The sequence below is a fragment of the Callithrix jacchus genome, chromosome 10 (assembly GCF_049354715.1).
Source record: "Callithrix jacchus isolate 240 chromosome 10, calJac240_pri, whole genome shotgun sequence".
Lineage (NCBI taxonomy): Eukaryota > Metazoa > Chordata > Mammalia > Primates > Cebidae > Callithrix > Callithrix jacchus.
In genome coordinates, this window is record NC_133511.1 from 51,204,415 (window position 1) to 51,226,422 (window position 22,008).

At 37.3% G+C, this 22,008-nt stretch overlaps 1 pseudogene; it reads left to right on the plus strand.

Annotated features, from left to right (window-relative positions):
- The first annotated feature begins 21,291 nt into the window (after positions 1-21,291).
- Positions 21,292-21,411, plus strand: LOC118145867 (U4 spliceosomal RNA; annotated as a pseudogene).
- The last annotated feature ends 597 nt before the right edge of the window (positions 21,412-22,008 follow it).

Below are 22,008 nucleotides of genomic sequence, written 5' to 3' on the forward strand. Positions count from 1 at the left end.
TTTTGAGAGACAGATGTTGAATTTTCATATTGCTTTCATTTACATACCTCAAGAAATGAACTTGACAGGTTCTATGCTCCAAATTTTGTCTCAGCATTAAAGCACCAGCCTTGAATGTCAGGTGCTGGATGCCTTTGCTGGATAAAGCTGAACCACTGACAGTCAAGCAATGATGTGTACAATAGAATAGTATTCAGGAAATACTTCAGTACTGACCAGTCCATCAAGCTTAAGATGGGTATTTACTTTGTGTCAAGTTATTTTATTGTAAAGTAATGAAATCATTTGATTGCCATTTTTCAGTATTTCCAAGAGAAAATCAGTGGACTCATATGAGGTGGAGTGAAGTGGAGGGAACAAGTAAGATGTGAAAATTTGGACAAACTTTATAGCAGTTTTCTAGGAGCAAATATAAAGTTGCAGAAGACATTTCTGTAGGTTGGTGAGAAGGTAAATTTTACATACATGAGGGTTATAAAACTATGTGCTAGTCTTAGTTGACAGAAAGTTCACAAGAATGGAGAAACAGGAAGAATAGAGTAGAATACATTAAAATATGCTCAAATTAATATGAAAGTCTATTGAGTACATGACAAAAAGAGCATTTAAAATCACTGAGTTACAATTGAGTATTTAATAGATGGTACTGGGACAATTAGTCATTTGAAATATAATTTTGATTCATCCTTTGCCCTGTCCTTAAGAATACATTCTGAAATAGTAATTCTGAATAGTGTAATAGTAAAACATCACACCATGACAGTAACGGAAGAAAGCAACATTTGTTTTATTCCCCTTTAAATAAAACATTTTAAATTGCAGTGCATTCCTCTTTAACACAGTTGTAGAGAATGGCATTCTAACTATCAATCAAAATTAGATACAATTAAAAAATTGATAAATTTGAATACAAATAATTTCTAAAAACATTTTTCATGAACAAAATCAAAACCCATTACAAATGAAGATAAAAGACTAAGAAACTGGAGGAACACATTTGCAATATGTGATTGAATCATACAGGTGATAATTGAATAACACAGTTTTGAACAGGTCCACTTGTATGTGTATTTTCTTCTGCCACCACCGAGACAACAAGACCAAACTCTCCTTCTTCTCCTCAGACTACTTTATGTTGATATTTGTGTAAGAAAAGGAGATATTAGAACATAAACCTATTTCTTTTCATTTGCATGAAAAGAAATACAGGAAAATTAAACAGAGTTTGATACATTTAGGTGTTTCCAAGTTTTGGCTAATAAGAATAAAGCTGCTGGGATATTTTATACACAAATCTTTGAGTATATGCTTTTATTTTTCTTCGGTGAATCTTACTAATCCAATGACTAGAATGCATCATATGCTTGTTTAACTTGGAAAAATGGAAAAACTGTTTTTCTAAGGGTTTACATTTTATATTCCAGTTTGTGGTGTATTAAATTCTAGCCTGTCTCCAACACTTGTCACCATTCAACTGTAGATATGTTAGCAGTTGTAGTGCATTAACTTATTGTGGTTTTAATTTGCATTTTCCTAATGGCTGTTGAGTTCCTTTTTACATACTTATTTGCCAGCTTAATATCTTCTTTTTGGTGTCTGTTGAAATATTTTTTCCAGCTTTAATATTGGCCTTGCTTTTTTAATTATTGAGTTGAAGTGTTCTTTTTAATGAAGAAGTTCTTTTTGAAATGTATGTTCTGCAAATACTTTCTTCCAGTCAATGACTTGCTTTTTTCTCTTGTCTAATGGAGTCTTCTAAAGGACAGAACTTTTATATTTTTATAAAGATCTATTTATCCCATTATGTTTTTATGTTCTATTAAAACACCTTTGCTAAATCCAAAATCTTCTATTTTTTAAATCTAGATATTTGATAATTTTAGCTTTAGGTCTGTAATCTATTTTCAGTTATTTTTAATACATGCTGTGAGGAAAGGTTTCAGACTTACTTTGTTGTAAATAGTTTGGGTGCAACTTACTGAAAAGGTTACCTTTTCCCACATTGAATAACTTTAGTACTTTTGAATAAATATCAGTTGACCACCAGGCCTGATTTGCAAATGCTCCTGAAGGAAGCATTAAATATGGACAGGAAAAACCATTATCAGCCACTACAAAAACACACTAAAGTACAGAGAGCAGTGACACTATGGAGCAACCAAATAAACAACTCTGCTTCATAACCAACTAGCATCATGATGACAGGATCAAATTCACACAAACCTTGACTAACCTTAAATATAAATGTGCTAAAGTCCCCAATTTAAAAATGCAGAATGCAAACTGGATGAAGTGTAAAGCCCCATAAGTATGCTGTCTTCAAGAGATCCATCTCGCATACGAAGACACCCACAGGCTCAAAATAAAGGGATACAGGAAAATTTGTGAACAAATGAAAAAGAGAAAAAAGCAGAGGTCACAATCCTAGTCTCTGAAAAAACAGATTTTAAACAAAGATCAAAAGAGACAAAAAAGGGTATCGTATAATGGTAAAGGGTTCAATTCAACAAGAAGAGCAACTATCCTAAATATATATGCACCCAATACATGAGTACCCAGATTCATAAAGTTAGTTCTTAGAGGCCTTCAAAGAGACTTAGACTCCCACACAATGATAGTGAGGGAGTTTAACACTCCACTGACAATATTACACAGATTTTTTGGGAAATAAAATTACCAAAGATATGGAGGACCTGAAATCAGCTCTGGATCAAGTGGATCTGACAGATGTCTATAGAACTCTCCACCCAAAAATAAAAGGATATATATTCTTCTCCTCTCCACATTGGCAGTACTCTAAAATTGATGACATAATTGGAAGTAAAACATTCCTCAGAAAATGCAAAAGAACTGAAATCATAAGTCTCACAGACTACAGCACAATCAAATTAAAACTCAAGATTAAGAAATTCACTCAAACCACACACCTACATAGAAATTGAGCAATCCACTCCTGAATGACTCTTGGGTAAATAATGAAATTAAGACAGAAATCAAGAAGTTCTTTGAAGCTACGACATACCAGAATCTCTGGGATACAGCTAAAGCAGTGTTAGAAGGGAAATTTATAGCACTAAAAGCCCACATCAGAAAGCTAGAAAGATCTCAAATCAGCTGCCTAATATCACAACTAAAAGAAATAGAGAAACAAGGCAAAAAAATCCCCAAAGCTAGCAGAAGGCAAGAAATAACCAAGATGACAGTGAAACTGAAAGAGAGACACCAAAACGAAACAAAACAAAAACCCTTAAAAAAATCAATGATCTTGGGAGCTATTTGTCTTTTTTTATATAAACAGTTCAGGTGTTTATTAACAGCTTATCAGGTGGACAAAGTTCAAACATAAGTTGCAAATATCTTCCAGGATCTGAGAGATTTAGAGTCAAATGAGAGGAATAGTATGAAATTGGACATAGTTGACATTTTTGAAAAGAATAATTCAGAACCAAAAAACAAACTGTAAACAAAACCAGAAAACAAAAATCATGAAAGCCCCCATTGACCAAAGATGGGATAATCTGAGTATAGAAAAGAATAATGCCTGCAATGGATTAAAAAACATCAAATATATAAACAAAAGTGATGAGTTTCTAATAGGAAAAAAGGTCACTAAGTCACTGATCATCTCTGGAGATTTCTAGGTCACTGACTCTGATTTATATACATATATTTTAGATATATGATCTTACTCTGTCACCCAGGCTGGAGTGCAGTGGCATGGTTCACTGAAGCCTTGACTTCCTGGGCTCAATAGATCCTACCGCCTCAGTCTCTCAAGTAGCTGGAACTACAGGCATGTACCACTACACCCAGCTAATTTATCTTAAATTTCTTTTTTTTAATTTTTAGTAGAGATGAGGTCTCACTATGTTGACCATGCTATCTGGAACCCCTGGACTCAAGCCATTCTCTATCTCAACGTCCCAAGGTGCTAGGCTTACAAGTGTGAGCCACTGTACCTGATTCAACTCTGAAATTTGATGAAAAGAAATAAGATTTTTTTCTGCCTTTCCTGTACAAACTGTATTTCAAAATAACCAAATAGTTGATGAGGAAATGTTATTCTTTATAGAATTCCAGTTAACAAATGCATAAAGAATATTAAAATCAGGAAATTGCTGTTTTGTGGCCACTAATGAAATAATAAATTATCTAGGTAACAGTAACCAATGGATGTTAAAACTGTTAGATGAAACACTGGGAATTTAATAAGAGGGATTAGGCTAAAGCCACCTAAAATGACTGATTAATCTTTAAATGATTAAAGGTAGGATTAAACCAAAGATGTCATTTACATGTTGTCTTTTAGCTCCTCTTCCATGCTTTCTATAATTTATTCCCTGATGCTGAGGTTAGGCCCTGGAAGCAAAATTTCTCCTTTCATAGCTGGGTCACTGCTAGGTTCCAGCAACAGAAGTCACTAGAGACTGAAGGATAAAAAGGGGACAGAGAAAGGAATTAATCCTTCCTCTTTTTTCTGTTCTTGTCTGGATTGCTCTAATAGTGGCCTTTCCTCTGGGTGGCTGCAGTTTCTTTTTTCTTTTTTTTTAAATTATACATTACATTCTGTGGTACATGTGCAGCTTTATTACATAGGTGTACACGTGCCATGGTGGTTTGCTGCATCCATCAGCCTGTCATCTATATTAGGTATTTCTCCTAATGCTATCCTTCCCCTCCCCCACTATCCATAGCAGGCCCTGGTGTGTGATGTTCCCCTCCCTATGTCCATGTGTTCTCATTGTTCAACACCCACTTATGAGTGAGAACATGAGGTGTTTGGTTTTCTGTTCTTGTGTTAGTTTGCTGAGAATGATGGCTTCCAGATTTATACATATCCTTACAAAGGACATGAACTCATCATTTTTTATGGCTGCATAGTATTCCATGGTGTATATGTGCCACATTTTCTTTATCCAGTCTAACATTGATTGGCATTTGGGTTGGTTCCATGTTTTTGCTATTGTAAACAGTGCTGCAGTAAACATATGTGTCTTTATAATAGAATGATTTATAATTTTTGGGGTATATACCCAGTAATGGAATTTCTAGGTTAAATGGTATTTCTATTTCTAGATCCTTGAGGAATTGCCATACTGTCTTCCACAATGGTTAAACTAATTTATACTCCCACTAACAGTGTAAAAGGATGCCTGTTTTTCCACTTTCTCTCCAGCGTCTGTTGTCTCCTGATTGTTAATGATCGCCATTCTAACTGGTGTGATATGGTATCCCAATGTGGTTTTGATTTGCATTTCTCTAATGACCAATGATGATGAGCTTTTGTTCATGTGTTTGTTGGCTGCATCAGTGTCTTCTTTTTTGAAGTGTCTATTCATATCCTTCACCCACTTTTTGATGGGGTTGTTTGTTTCTTTTAAATTTGTTTAAGTCCTTTTAGATTCTGGATATAGCCCTTTGTCAGATGGGTAGATTGCAAAAATCTTTTCCAGTTCTGTTGGTTGCTGGTTCACTCTAATGATCGTTTCTTTTGCTGTGCAGAAGCTCTTAAGTTTAATTAGATTATATATATATATATATATATATAGTTTAACTAGGCCATGGTTACAAGCTGAAATGATATTAAGAAGAGTGTTTGTTGAAATGTTGAGCATGTGCTCTTTTGTTTCCTGTTACTTATAGTAAATGAGAAATGAGGGATGTAAATAAAAGGAAAGGCTAATATATGTTTAAAAAGTTGAGATTTCATAATTTTACATTTTTAAGCTTCCACAGGAAGTAAAAGATTTTAAAATTAAGATATGGCTTCTAAGCAAACAGAAAATCCATGGCACTGCCAGGAAAACAAGGTCCAAAGATGCAGTAAATACCATGACTAAAAAGTATGTTTATCTTAGATCATTTGAAGGTGGTACTTCCACATACACCTTTCTGTCAGGTAAGAGTCCCTCCAGAAAGACTGAGCTTCTAGGAAGTTTATCTGTAGAGGTCCAAGGTAAAAAAGGGCTTATCTCAGAGAGATTTGTAGGTGTGGATTTTACCTAATGGAGTGAACTGCAAGAAGATTCACAAGAGATTCCAAAGTTTTTAAGATAATGTATCAATAGAAACAATGCCATCTTGGGTGAAAAGGGCCAAAAGGAGTACAAAATGAAAGGCTTTGGGGCCTGCCAAATTTCTCGTAGCAGGAAATAGGGTCGAAAGACTACTCACCTGCAAATACATACTACATCTCCTATAAAAGGGAGAGTGGTTCAGTGGACACAAGAACCCAGAAGAGAAAGCCAAGGGCTATAACTTCTGGGCATAAGCTGAGACTTAATAAAAAAACTTGCTACATTTCCCAGTTTTATCTTAGAATTGCTGGAAACCAAGACTACTATGTACCGCTCATTTCCCTCTTTTATTGAAAAGAAATTGTAAATGTGTATGGAAGTGTGTGTTTCACATGTGGGAGGTATGCATATCATTATAGCCAGAGGGAAGACTGTGGTAATAAGTATGTAAGATACCCCCAACTAATCCCCACCTCCTTGTACTCACGTCGTGTATATTTCCTTCCAACATTATATTATGGAAGGTCTGTGTGTCAGATAGAATGAAACAGAAGAGAGAGTGTGAGACTTTGGAATCTATAGGACATAAAAGAGGATGAAGATTTTCTTTCTCTCTCTGGAGGAAGTCACCTATTATATTGTGAAAAACCCTATGCAGCTGATATTTGAAGCACATTCTCCAGTTCATGTCAAGCCTCCAGATGATTGCAGCCCCAGCTGACAGCTTAACTGCCACCTTGTGTGAGACCTTAAGTTCAAACCTTTCACTAATCTGCTCCAGGATCCCCGATCCTCATAAACTATTAATATGAACAAAATATTAATTTAAGCTGATAAGTTTTGGGAGTATTTTGCTCACCAAAAATAGATAACTAGTATACCATATGTCCAGAATAATGGTATGTATGTAACTGATCTGAGCATCACTCTGTCTTATTGTCTCACCTGATTAAAACCGAAGTGAAAAGCCAGGTGCAGTGGCTCACACCTGTAATCCCCGTACTTGCGGAGCCAAGGCTTTCAGATCACTTGAGGTCAGAAGTTCAAGACCAGCCTGATCAACCTGGTGAAACCCCATCTTTACTAAAAAAAAAATACAAAAATTAGTCAGGTGTGGTGGTGTGCACCTATAGTTCCAGCTACTTGCTGGGCAGGAGAATCACTTGAACCTGGGAGGTGAGAGGTTGCAGCAAGCCAAGATTGTGCCACTGCACTTAAACCTGGGTGAGAATGAGGCTCCATCTAAATAAATAAATAAGAATCCATTATGATCACTAAACAACAGTAGCTTCTAGACATGGTTTATGCTACCTGATTTTCCCTGAGCTGTTGTCTACAGAAGGACTGAAAGCACCTTGAACTGCTATGTTGTACAATGACTTCTTGATAAGTTACTATGTTAACTTGGCTTTTATAATCCTTTGTTGCCATTCATACTTAGAACACATAGAATTATTTATATTTCCCCAATGTGTCATATCCTTTAACATCTTTATATCTAATTTATCCTTCATCATATTACCTTCTTGTCTATCTGATAAAATTCTTATCCTCCTTCAAGATGTTAATCAAATAATTTCTCTTCTAATACCTTCCATACCAGCCTAGTGAAAAATCAGCTCCTTCCTTTGCCTATTGTGTGCCTTGAACGTAATTCTTTTTAATGGTTATCCTACAACATCTTTATATTCCAGCATATATTTATATGCTGGAGAATGTACTTCAAATATCAGTTGTATAGGGTTTTTCATAACAGTTCTTGTACAGTGAGATACACAGAATATATTATTATTTATGGGTAAAGGAAATAATTAACAGATGAGACAGCACTCTGATGATATCTGGTGAATATGAAGTAAATAGAAAGCTTAATAACCTGTAGTTCTGGAGTAAGGAGATGTCATGTGCAACTAGATAGGGACAGTTATTACTACATTGTTTGTAAAAATATCAGTAAATTTACAAATACTTAATATACCACAAAGACAGACCACTTAACTGTTTTACAGAATAGGACTTTCACTTATGAAGGGGGAAAAAAGCTGTTTTTTTTTTATTCTGGAGATTATTACTGAGATTAGCTGAGTATAATAGGCATTGAGTTATCATATCTGCATTTATACTTCTAGAAATCATAAATTATGTTTCATGACTAGTATATCTAGTCAAAAAAGATTCAAAAAAGAAGACAAGCAATAGGACTTAGCTAAATGAAATCACAGCCTCCAGCATACTTTTTAAAATGGCCCTAAGATAGTTCAGGTAGCAAGTAGCAGGACCAGAGGAGAGGGGTTTCAGCTGACCTCTCAACACGCACTTACTAAACACCTGTGACATGCTGGAGCTTAATAATGAACATCGATCCTGCCTACAACGTTCCTCTGAGAAATAAGAAAATGTGGGAAATGACAGAGTAAAGAATACAGTGTTGTTTTAAAATATATGACAAATACGTAGCAAATAAAAAGAGGGACAAGAGAATTTGAAAGTGTGGTGGATCATGAAGGGCTTGATGGAGAAGCAGACATCTCAAATAGACTCTAAAGGTTAGGTTCACAACCATATATTCAAGCCCTTATCCACCAGTTATAAGAATCAGCATAGCACAGGATTAAAACATCACCTTTACAGCCAGAAAGAAAGGAGCTACAATCTTGCTTTTTGTTATGACTAATTATAGGGCCTTGACTATATGACATTACCTTTCCACATCTCAATTTTATAACATACAAAATGAGGATAATAATAGTGCCATCTCATTTTATCATAAGAGTTATGTGAAACACTATAGGAAAATATTCCATAAGCTGGCAAACAGGCAGCAACAAATGCATTGAAGTTATTATTATGGTTATTACTCTTGTTGTGATTTTAGCTATTTGGAGACCCACAGAGACGAACTGATCCCTTTACTCATACTCACTGCCATGAAAATATGATACTTGAAGTTGGGGCAGCATCCATGTCATCATGGGAAACAGCAAAGGGAATAATAGAATGTTGATCCAGCTTTCACTGAACCTTTCAACCATACTGGCAGCATCTTACTGCCAGACTGCTTGCTATGTGAGAGCTGTAATCCGTGTATCTTAAGTCATCATTTAACGTTTCTTTTAACCTGCATCCCCAAACACTCCTAACTGATACACTGACCAGTCAACAAGGCAATTTTAGAGTGATTAACACACGGCAGGTACTATAAGACCTTACATGATTTTGATAGGTAGAAGTAATTTTATATTTGTTCTAGAAGATAATATTACAAGACCCACTAGATTCTAGCTTGAAAGTAGAGAGGAAGCCAAGAACTTCATAGACTCAAACTAAATGCCCACACCTTTTATTCCCAAAATATCTATGACCATGATAGAATCTGGGTTTCCTCATTCATAAAATGAAAGTAAAGAAATATCTTATGAAACTGTTGTGAGGATTAAGTAGTGTATGAAGTTTTCTTTCATAATGCCTGGCAGTAGAAATCACTCATGAAATCGCATCTATTTACATTATTAAAGCAGCATATTATTACCTAAGGAATTTTCTTGAAAAACTTCCCAGTTATTTAATATGTAATGAATTAGTCTCTCCATTTGAAGTATACATTCTTCCTGGATAGAGTCCAAATCTTCTCTTTATTTTTGGTCTTTTCCCTGATCCCCAATAGCACAACCAATCACAGCCTGACTCAGAGAACATGCTTGCTTTCGGTTTTGTTTTGTTTTGTTTGTTTTGTGGAAACAGGATCTCACAGTGCTGCCTGGTTTTGGTCTGGAACTACTGGCCTCAAATGATCCTCCCGCCTCAGCTCCCAAAGTGCTGGGATTACAAGCATGAGATACCATTCTCGGTCACAGAGGACATGCTTGTTGAAATAACATTTTCAAACTAGCTATAGGTACCAAACCATCATGATCTCTTCTTATATTGAGTCTGCGTCACACTTTCATTACAGAGATGCAGAGAACCTGAGAGTAGTTATTTAAACAATCCTATCATACCAATTTGTCCTTGGAAGTCAACATTTCTTTTTTTTTTTTTTTGCTGGGATTGTTCCTCAGTCTTTTCTTGTTTTTTTTTTTTTATTGGATTTTAGGTTTTGGGGTACATGAGCAGAGCATGCAAGACAGTTGCGTAGGTACACACATGGCAGTGTGCTTTGCTTTTCTTCTCCCCTTCACCCACATTTGGCATTTCTCCCCAGGCTATCCCTCCCCACCGCCCCCTCCCACTGGCCCTCCCCTTTTCCCACCAATAGACCCCAGTGTTTAGTACTCCCCTTTCTGTGTCCATGTGTTCTCATTTTTCATCACCCACCTATGAGTGAGAATATGCGGTGTTTCATTTTCTGTTCTTGTGTCAGTTTGCTGAGGATGACGTTCTCCAGATTCATCCATGTCCCTACAAACGACACAAACTCATCATTTCTGATTGCTGCATAATATTCCATGGTGTATATGTGCCACATTTTTCCAATCCAGTCTATTATCAATGGGCATTTGGGTTGATTCCAGGTCTTTGCTATTGTAAACAGTGCTGCAATGAACATTCGTGTACATGTGTCCTTATAGTAGAACGATTTATAGTCTTTTGGATATATACCCAGTAATGGGATTGCTGGGTCAAATGGAATTTCTATTTCTAAGGCCTTGAGGAATCGCCACACCGTCTTCCACAATGGTTGAACTAATTTACACTCCCACCAACAGTGTAAAAGTGTTCCTTTTTCTCCACATCCTCTCCAGCATCTGTTGTCTCCAGATTTTTTAATGATCGCCATTCTAACTGGCGTGAGATGGTATCTCAATGTGGTTTTGATTTGCATCTCTCTGATGACCAGTGACGATGAGCATTTTTTCATATGATTGTTGACCTCATATATGTCTTCTTTCGTAAAGTATCTGTTCATATCCTTTGCCCACTTTTGAATGGGCTTGTTTGTTTTTTTCCTGTAAATCTGTTTGAGTTCTTTGTAAATTCTGGATATCAGTCCTTTGTCAGATGGGTAGACTGCGAAAATTTTTTCCCATTCTGTTGGTTGCTGATCCACTCTAGTGACTGTTTCTTTTGCCGTGCAGAAGCTGTGGAGTTTCATTAGGTCCCATTTGTCTATTTTGGCTTTTGTTGCCAATGCTTTTGGTGTTTTGTTCATGAAGTCCTTGCCTACTCCTATGTCCTGGATGGTTTTGCCTAGATTTCCTTCTAGGGTTTTTATGGTGCCAGGTCTTATGTTTAAGTCTTTAATCCATCTGGAGTTAATTTTAGTGTAAGGTGTCAGGAAGGGGTCCAGTTTCTGCTTTCTACACATGGCTAGCCAGTTTTCCCAATACCATTTGTTGATCATGGAATCCTTTCCCCATTGCTTGCTTTTGTCAGGTTTATCAAAGATTGTATAGTTGTATGTATGTTGTGTTGCCTTTGGTGCCTCTGTTTTGTTCCATTGGTCTATATCTCTGTTTTGGTACCAGTACCATGCTGTTTTGATTACTGTAGCCTTGTAGTATAGTTTGAAATCCAGTAGTGTGATGCCCCCCGCTGTGTTCTTTTTGCTTAGAATTGACTTGGCTCTGTGGGCTCTCTTTTGGTTCCATATGAAGTTCATGGTGGTTTTTTCCAGTTCTGTGAAGAAAGTCAATGGTAGCTTGATGGGGATAGCGTTGATTCTGTAAATTACTTTGGGCAGTATAGCCATTTTCACGATATTGATTCTTCCTAACCATGAACATGGAATGCTTCTCCATCTGTTTGTGTCCTCTCTGATTTCATTGAGCAGTGGTTTGTAGTTCTCCTTGAAGAGGTCTCTTACGTTCCTTGTGAGTTGTATTCCAAGGTATTTTATTCTTTTTGTAGCAATTGCAAATGTCAGTTCGTTCTTGATTTGGCTTTCTTTAAGTCTGTTATTGGTGTAGACGAATGCTTGTGATTTTTGCACATTGATTTTATATCCTGAGACTTTGCTGAAGTTGCTTATCAGTTTCAAGAGTTTTTGGGCTGAGGCAATGGGGTCTTCTAGGTATACTATCATGTCGTCTGCAAATAGAGACAATTTGGCTTCCACCTTTCCTATTTGAATACCCTTTATTTCTTTTTCTTGCCTGATTGCTCTGGCTAGAACTTCCAGTACTATATTGAATAGGAGTGGTGAAAGAGGGCATCCTTGTCTAGTGCCAGATTTCAAAGGGAATGCTTCCAGTTTTTGCCCATTCAGTATGATATTGGCTGTTGGTTTGCCATAAATAGCTTTTATTACTTTGAAATACGTTCCATCGATACCGAGTTTATTGAGGGTTTTTAGCATAAAGGGCTGTTGAATGTTGTCAAATGCCTTCTCTGCATCAATTGAGATAATCATGTGGTTTTTGTTTTTGGTTCTGTTTATGTGGTGAATTACGTTGATAGACTTGCGTATGTTGAACCAGCCTTGCATCCCCAGGATGAATCCTACTTGATCATGATGAATAAGTTTTTTGATTTGCTGTTGCAATCGGCTTGCCAATATTTTATTGAAGATTTTTGCATCTATGTTCATCATGGATATTGGCCTGAAGTTTTCTTTTCTCGTTGGGTCTCTGCCGGGTTTTGGTATCAGAATGATGTTGGTCTCATAAAATGATTTGGGAAGGATTCCCTCTTTTTGGATTGTTTGAAATAGTTTTAGAAGGAATGGTACCAGCACCTCCTTGTGTGTCTGGTAGAATTCGGCTGTGAACCCGTCTGGACCTGGGCTTTCTTTGTGTGGTAGGCTCTTAATTGCTGCCTCAACTTCTGCCCTTGTTATTGGTCTATTCATAGTTTCAGCTTCCTCCTGGTTTAGGCTTGGGAGGACACAAGAGTCCAGGAATTTATCCATTTCTTCCAGGTTTACTAGTTTATGCACATAGAGTTGTTTGTAATATTCTCTGATGATGGTTTGAATTTCTGTGGAATCTGTGGTGATTTCCCCTTTATCATTTTTTATTGCATCTATTTGGTTGTTCTCTCTTTTCTTTCTAATCAATCTGGCTAGTGGTCTGTCTATTTTGTTGATCTTTTCAAAAAACCAGCTCTTGGATTTATTGATTTTTTGAAGGGTTTTTCGTGTCTCAATCTCCTTCAGCTCAGCTCTGATCTTAGTAATTTCTTGTCTTCTGCTGAGTTTTGAGTTTTTTTGATCTTGCTCCTCTAGCTCTTTCAATTTTGACGATAGGGTGTCAATTTTGGATCTCTCCATTCTCCTCATATGGGCACTTATTGCTATATACTTTCCTCTAGAGACTGCTTTAAATGTGTCCCAGAGGTTCTGGCACGTTGTGTCTTCGTTCTCATTGGTTTCGAAGAACTTCTTTATTTCTGCCTTCATTTCATTGTTTACCCAGTCAACATTCAAGAGCCAGTTGTTCAGTTTCCATGAAGCTGTGCGGTTCTGGGTTGGTTTCTGTATTCTGAGTTCTAACTTGATTGCACTATGGTCTGAAAGGCTGTTTGTTATGATTTCAGTTGTTTTGCATTTGTTGAGCAGTGCTTTACTTCCAATTATGTGGTCAATTTTAGAGTAGGTGTGATGTGGTGCTGAGAAGAATGTGTATTCTGTGGATTTGGGGTGGAGAGTTCTGTAAATGTCTATCAGGTTTGCTTGCTCCAGGTCTGAGTTCAAGCCCTGGATATCCTTGTTGATTTTCTGTCTGGTTGATCTGTCTAGTATTGACAGTGGAGTGTTAAAGTCTCCCACTATTATTGTGTGGGAGTCTAAGTCCTTTTGTAAGTCATTAAGAACTTGCCTTATGTATCTGGGTGCTCCTGCATTGGGTCCATATATGTTCAGGATCATTAGCTCTTCTTGTTGTATCGATCCTTTTACCATTATGTAATGGCCTTTTTTGTCTCTTTTGATCTTTGTTGCTTTAAAGTCTATTTTATCAGGGATGAGAATTGCAACTCCTGCTTTTTTTTGCTTTCCATTTGCTTAGTAAATCTTCCTCCATCCCTTTATTTTGAGCCTTTGTGTATCCTTGCATGTGAGATGGGTTTCCTGTATACAGCACACTGATGGGTTTTGGATTTTTATCCAATTTGCCAGTCTGTGTCTTTTGATTGGTGCATTTAGTCCATTTACATTTAGGGTTAATATTGTTATGTGTGAATTTGATACTGCCATTTTGATGCTAAGTGGCTGTTTTGTTTGTTAGTTGTTGTAGATTTTTCATTATGTTGATGCTCTTTAGCATTCAGTGTGATTTTGGAATGGCTGGTACTGGTTGATCCTTTCTATGTGTAGTGCCTCTTTTAGGAGCTCTTGTAAAGCAAGCCTGGTGGTGACAAAATCTCTGAGTACTTGCTTCTTCGCAAAGGATTTTATTTTTCCTTCACTTCTGAAGCTCAGTTTGGCTGGATATGAAATTCTGGGTTGAAAGTTCTTTTCTTTAAGAATGTTGAATATTGGCCCCCACTCTCTTCTGGCTTGTAGTGTTTCTGCCGAGAGATCTGCTGTGAGTCTGATGGGCTTCCCTTTGTGGGTGACTCGACCTTTCTCTCTGGCTGCCCTTAGTATTCTCTCCTTTATTTCAACCCTGTTGAATCTGACGATTATGTGCCTTGGGGTTGCTCTTCTTGCGGAATATCTTTGTGGTGTTCTCTGTATTTCCTGCAATTGAGTGTTGGCCTGTCTTGCTAGGTGGGGGAAATTTTCCTGGATGATGTCCTGAAGAGTATTTTCCAGCTTGGATTAATTCTCTTCGTCCCCTTCTGGTACACCTATCAAACGTAGGTTAGGTCTTTTCACATAGTCCCACATTTCTTGGAGACTTTGTTCATTCCTTTTTGTGCTTTTTTCTCTAATCTTGGTTTCTCATTTTATTTCATTGAGTTGGTCTTCGACTTCAGATATTCTTTCTTCTGCTTGGTCGATTTGGCTATTGAAACTTGTGCATGCTTCGCGAAGCTCTCGTATTGTGTTTTTCAGCTCCTTTAATTCATTCATATTCCTCTCTAAGTTATCCATTCTTGTTATCATTTCCTCAAATCTTTTTTCAAATCTTTTTTCAAGGTTCTTAGTTTCTTTGCATTGATTTAATACATGATCTTTTAGCTCACAAAAGTTTCTCATTATCCATCTTCTGAAGTCTAATTTCGTCATTTTGTCACAGTCATTCTCCGTCCAGCTTTGTTCCCTTGTTGGGGAGGAGTTTTGGTCCTTTCTAGGAGGTGAGGTGTTCTGGTTTCAGGTGTTTTCCTCCTTTTTGCGCTGGTTTCTTCCCATCTTTGTGGATTTGTCTGCTGGTCGTCTGCGTAGTTGCTGACTTTTCGATTGGGTCTCTGAGTGGACACCCAGAATGTTGGTGATGAAGTATTTCTGTTGCTTGGTTTTCCTTCTACCAATCTAGCCCCTTCGCTCTACGACTGCTGAGGTTCGCTTCAGACCCTGCTTGTCTGGGGTGCACCTCTAGCAGCTGTGGCACAGTGAGGGATGCTACCAGTTTCTTTTTCTGCTATCTTTGTCCCAGGATGATGCCTGCCTAGTGTCAGTCTTTTGGATATAGAGGGGTCAGGGAGCTGCTTGAGGAGACAGTTTGTACTTTATAGGGGCTTAATTGCTGAGCTGTGAGCTCTGTTGTTCATTCAGGGCTGTTAGGCTGCTATGTTTGATTCTGCTGCAACAGAGCTCATTAAAAAAACCTTTTTTTTTCTCAAATGCTCTGTGTTGAGGGGTTTGGGCTTTATTTTTGGATGTCCGTTGAGGTCCTGCCCAGCTAGGACGCAGACTAGCCACTGTTTGCCTGCCGAGGCTCCGCCCTGCTGTTGTGAGGCTCACCCTGGCTCTGCTGTTCTGCTGTGTTCTCCGCCATGCCCTGCGGCAGAGTCTTTCTGTTGTAGCGGGTTGCCTCGGCAATGGCAGGCTGCGTCAGCAGTGGGCGTGTATCTCAGTAGGGACGGGTTGCCTCGGCAATGGCTGGCTGCGTCAGCAATGGGCGTGTATCTCAGTTGGGGCGGGTTGCCTTGGTAATGGTGGACGCCCCTCCCCCTCAGAGTGTCTCGGGCCGTCTGCATGGGGCTTGTTTGAAATCGCGGTTTTGTTCATCCCACTGGGCCACCCCTATCACTCTGTTTCTGCAATACCCTGGGCTGGCTCATTGTCCAAGTCTAGCTCAGTCTCAAGTCCAGCCCTCTCACGTCTCCGGTTGCTGGTTCAATGGGGCACCCGGACAAGCGCGCCCTGTGGGGAGCGCTGGGTAGGGCCTGCCACCGCCACCCCGGCTGCCGGCTTTGCCAGGCGGAGGTTCTGCCTGGTGTTCTGCGTCTCCTCTTCACTTGGGAATTTCCCCATTCTGTGGGCAACAAAGATCAGTCTGGAAATGCAGCTCAGACTCACCTCTCTGCGGACACAATGAGAGCTCCAATCCTGGGTTGTTCTCACAGTGCCATCTTGAGTCCCTCTCCTCTGGAAGTCAACATTTCTAAAAGCTAAATGGGAAGGCCTCACCTAAGCTTTTCCTTAACATATACGTTTGGTTCCTGGGTATAATGAAAAGAAACTTGCAAACTGTGAGATGATTTCATTGAAATAGCTCATTTTGATTATAAATTAAGTGGCAATAATAAGGCATCTTAAGTAATGGCTTTATTAGCATAATTTTTGAAAGTCGTGTTAACTCTATGTGACAGAGTTGAATATAAATTAATGAATAATTTAGAGATAAAAAGTTTCTGCTATAAATTACATTTCCGGGTTCTTGAAGTTTTGAAGAATGATAATTAAGGTCACAGACACTTGGATCAGACAGACCTAACTATTCCCAGCCTGATTCTATTTTCCATGGGATTTTGAGAAAAATATTAACTATTATCTCTAAGTCTCATTGTTCATTTGTACAATGTTGATGATCATTGTATTTACTTAATAGAATTGCAATAATTTAAAAATGTACAGAAAATGCATTAAACAAGGGTGGCATACAATAATTGCTCAGTAAAAATTAACTAGTCATCTTGAGATTTGCAAGTATAATCTATACTTCAGGCTCTCCCAGCTTCTTAATTTCTGCATTACATTAAGTTCAACCCCACATTCTATATTTGAGTTTCTCTCTCATATTGCTGACATTATGAGGAAGGTCAGTTCTCATCATCATGTTTCAATTTGAATTTGGGGTCTGCTGAATGATCATTCTTTGCTGTTAATTTTGGGATTTTCCCTTTATTGCTGCCTTGTATTAATTCAAGTAAAATCAAATATATTCTCCTAATTTTCTTACATCACTAATTTAATCCTTATAAGATCCTATTGCCAAAGTAAGCCCTAAAATCAAATATATTCTCCTAATTTTCTTACGTCACTAATTTAATCCTTATAAGATCCTATTGCCAAAGTAAGCCCTAACATTCACTTAAAAAAAAAATAACCAAATAACCAAAAATCTGCTAAACAACTGGGCCAATTCTATGTGGTCTGTATCCATCGTCTACTTATCTGATAATAATGACTAATGCTATCAGCAACCTCCCTCCCCAACAGGCACATGAGAGAGCAGCAGGGACTGTGATTAGATGACAGTGTTGACTTTTGTTTTGTTTTCTGCATTTTGAATAAGGAAAATGCATTTCTATATATATTTTTCCTGCCTTATGTGTGCACAGGTTGCAGTTAAGCACCCATGTAAGACTAAAAGGACAGGTTTTACCTTGCAAAGACCTGCTTTTGGCCTATTCTTTGGTTATAATTTAAGCAGACTAAATCATTTTGCAAGGTAGCTCCTTTGTTCAAGGAAGACCATATTTCATGTGTTCTTTCTATGACTTCAGTATCCTCATCTGCTTAAAGATAGAACTAGTATGTTATCTCTACACTAGGGTACTTACAATGCATAATTTAGCAAATCAATGTTAGCATGTTTTATAAAGTATAGAACATGATACATGGGTTACTCAGAATTGAATTGAGGCAACATGGCAATACAGAAACAAACAAACTTGGGCTCTAAAATAAAAAGACTTCAGTGGCTGACCCAAACAAGCCCTTTACCTACCTTCATTTCATTGCCTCTCAAAAATGAGGCAAGTGATAATAATTAAAATAATAGTACCTTTTTACAGGTCTCTTATAAAGGTTAAGAAAGATGAATGCTTTTCATTTTTTTTATACATTGTTGGAAAGAAAAAAAAAAACACCTCAATCCTTATTCCTTTCTCTGTTTTATTTTTTTGGCTTTAGATGGTAAGAATATTGTGTGGCTTCTAACCCAGAATTCCTGTTAGTTTTGTTCTGAAAGAGATTCTGGCAAATCTTCTGCAGTTGACAGGTGGCAGTGTCCTGGCTGTGAGGAACACAAGGGACAGTGCTGACAGCTGGCTTTGTTTGAACCAAGGGTCATGGGTGATGATTGTATTAAGAACATACTGCTTTCCTCTAATACATTTTCAACTTTATCTGCTCGATATCCCTGTCAGGAGACTGCTCAAAGCAGTCAGTATGTGGGAGGCTTCCTGCTAGGTATGCCTGACAGAGGAGGTACTATATCTGGTTTCTGCAGAGCATAAGGTAGAAATAAAATTTGTCATCCTGCTGCCCTTTTAAGAAAGAAGAACTGTAAAAATGGCCATTTGTGTTAATTACCTCTTATAATAAACTGATGAATTTTTGCCATAAAATTACTGAGTGTTTATAAGGTATCGGGTACTCCGCTAGTCTCTGAAATTGCAGAGGTAAGCCCCACCCACAGTTGGCCTTGAGTCCCACCTTCATGTTATTCCTAAATCAGGGAATTATTGGAAACTTGAGTTTTATATGCTCAGTTTCAGCAAAGGACTCGAGATGAGTAAATGTTTACTATGGGAAGAAAGAAAAATAAGGTCTGACTCTTGAGATCTCATGGTATGCTTAGAAACCATTGTGTTTTTAACTGAGTGGAATTTAACAGGGGTTGAGTGGGTAGGAATGACAGGAACCTGAGAATGAACAGTGGCCATAGTAGGAACAGACATTCACATGATGGGATATACTTTAGGCATTTATTTTATCACTAGAATCATCTCTGATACACCATACTCCCCATTTCATATTCAAGACCAGTCCCAGTAACGTTCTTCTCAGGCCAATGCTTTAGTCAGTAAATTTACCTCTTGACTGACTATATTGATGATTTGTTTGAAGACAACGTCATTCTTTAGTAGGGGAAGACCTTTGCCAGCCACAGCTCTTACTCTGCAACCCTCTACTACCCTCTTCTGGTGGTAGTCTGTCAGTGCAATTAACCCTTCAAATCCAGGTGAATCTATTCTCTCTAGGTGTAGCTGGTAAATGTCAAATTAGGAAAAGTGACATGGGGCAGAAACCATAGCCAGACCCAGCTGCTGGCTCTAGAAAACCAAGTACTGTTGCATAATTTGACATCTTAAGGCAATGGCAAGAGATTCATGTAGTGAGCCAGGCAAACAATTTGTATCAGGCCAAGGACATGCTAAATTACTGTCATGCTTCCAATAAGAGGGTAGGCATGTCAATAACAATAAAAAGATTACTTTTAATTCACATTTTGCCACTTAACATGTTGTGTCTGTTTTTAGTTTTTCTTTTGTCACTACTATATCCCCGCTTATTTTAGGACCTGACACTATTTAGTTGCTCCATAGAATAAAGAGATATGAGTAGGAAACAGACCTCATTCACTGGAATGCAGGTTGGAGACAAAATTTGCTGGTAAACATACAATGAGGTCTCCCAGTCTCCTGCTTAGATGGTGAGGGCCAGGAACAGGACAGTAGATATGAATTAGGTTGCCATAACTAAACCCAAATATCATTAGGGTTTGGAAACTGTGATTGATGGGTTTGCCTAAAGTTTTCAAATGTTATGGAATTTAAGAATCGCCTGGGAGGCTTGTTTAGATGAAGATTTCTGAATCCCTATCCCCCCAAATTATAATTCAGTAGGTCTGGATTGAGGTTAAAAATCTGGATTTTTAACAAGCACCCCCAAAGTAATACAGAAAGCCCTTTGGTGACACTTTAAGGAAAACAAAAACCCATTTATAGTTCAAAATTACAATTGTTTTTACAGGTTAAGGGAGATTCTGCAGGTGGGAATTTTGCTTGTGAAAAAACAAAAAGGAGGCAGATGATGGAAACTAGTGAAGCCTAGGGGCGTCAGATGATCACTGCAATTCCAACGCTTGTTACAATGGGCTTTTTGCAGTTATGTTCTCAAAGATTAGATTTTAATAAATAGCAAGTGATTCTGATGCCAAAAGTCCAGAAGTGATACTTCAGAAATGCTGGCATAAAAGGAAGGAAAGGGAAAATATTTTATCTTCTATTATATATATGTGCCAGACACTGTGCCAAGAGAGCTTTACACAGAGGTAGATGTTACCATTATTTTGCAGATGAAAAACATGGGAGTCACACATGGTATAACTCCATGAGGTCACACTGATAGGATAGAGGTGAACTGTGATTCAGATAAAAGGAGTCCTGAATCTGTTCCCTTAGGTTCTCTATGATGCACAATGATTGTCCTGCAGCACATACATGAAGATTTGTTGAATAGATAAATGTGAAAATGATTTAGTAAACAAGTGAACGAAAAAGTAAATAAACGATTGCGTAGTGAACGTTAAAATAGGTAAATATGAGAAAGCTGATAGTTACTATGTGGTGTAATTCTGAACCCAGGTGGTCATTTGAAGCACTAATATAGTAATCTGATATGATTAACCAATTCTAACTTTTATGCAATTTAGATTTCTCCATTAACATATTTTGCAGATGAGGTCATGTTTATTGATGTTTAATGTGCACAGAATATGAACTCTTTTGAATAATTTAGTGATATAAATTTGGCCAACTGTATGTGGTTTTGTAACCCCTACTATAGTCAAGACATAGAATCTCCCTGGTTTAGTTTTGGAATTATTCTTTCCAAACCACTAGCTCTTACCAAAACAATAACAAAATTCTGATTCTACCCTTATAATGTCAACTGTGTATCTTACCTTACAGATTCATCACTAATTATTTTAGGATTTTTATGGTTTAGATATATTTAAAATTTAAATTTAAAATTGTTTATTGCTAGTACCACAGCCTTGAAAGTCATTGCCACCTTAAATTTTCTACCTTAAATTAAGCACCTCTTTTGATGCTTCTTAATAACACCATGGATAGTATAGAAAAATACAACTATATAACTTTGTATATTTGTGTCCTGTGATTTTGTTAAACTGATTATTTCTGGTAGCTTTGGGGAGGTATATTTTTGGTGAATTTTTACATAGGCTATCATGTCATCTATAAATAAACACTCATTAGCTTTGCGCAATGGCAGTATCGTAGCCAATGAGGTTTATCCGAGGCGCGATTATTGCTAATTGAAAAGTTTTCCCAATACTCTGCCATCACAACTTGAAATATAGTTGGCATTGGCAAACAGACAAACAAAAAACACTCATTGATTCCTTTCAAATTTATATACGCTGTCTTTATCTTGTCATATTGTTTTAGTAATGCTCTGTCTCCAGTACAGCGTTAAAGAGATTTATAAAGAAAACATATTTTTGACTTGTTTCTGAGTTTCAAGAGAGAAAACATTTAATCCTTTACTCGTAGGTGAGTTTTTTTATAGATACACTTTATTAGGTTGAGAAAATTCTCTTCAATTCTTCATTGGTGGGAGTTTTTATTATGAATAAATTTTGAATTTTTGTTAAATATTTGTGTACATTAATTGAGATAATTAATACTTTTTATATTTTCATATACTTAATTAAATTCTTCTCCAATAATTTGATCTCCTGTGACACAATGCTGCATTTATAAAATTAAACCTACTTAATAATAACTTATATTAAAAAATGTATGGCTGGATTAAATCTGTGATGATCTATCAGGCAAATATTAGCCAAATTATAATCAAATTGACTTTGGAATAAGAAACACAGGTGGTAAGTATGTGCTCATAATAAATTCATTCCAGTAAGAATATGTGATAATCCAGAATGGGTATACACAAAATAATAGGCTTCAA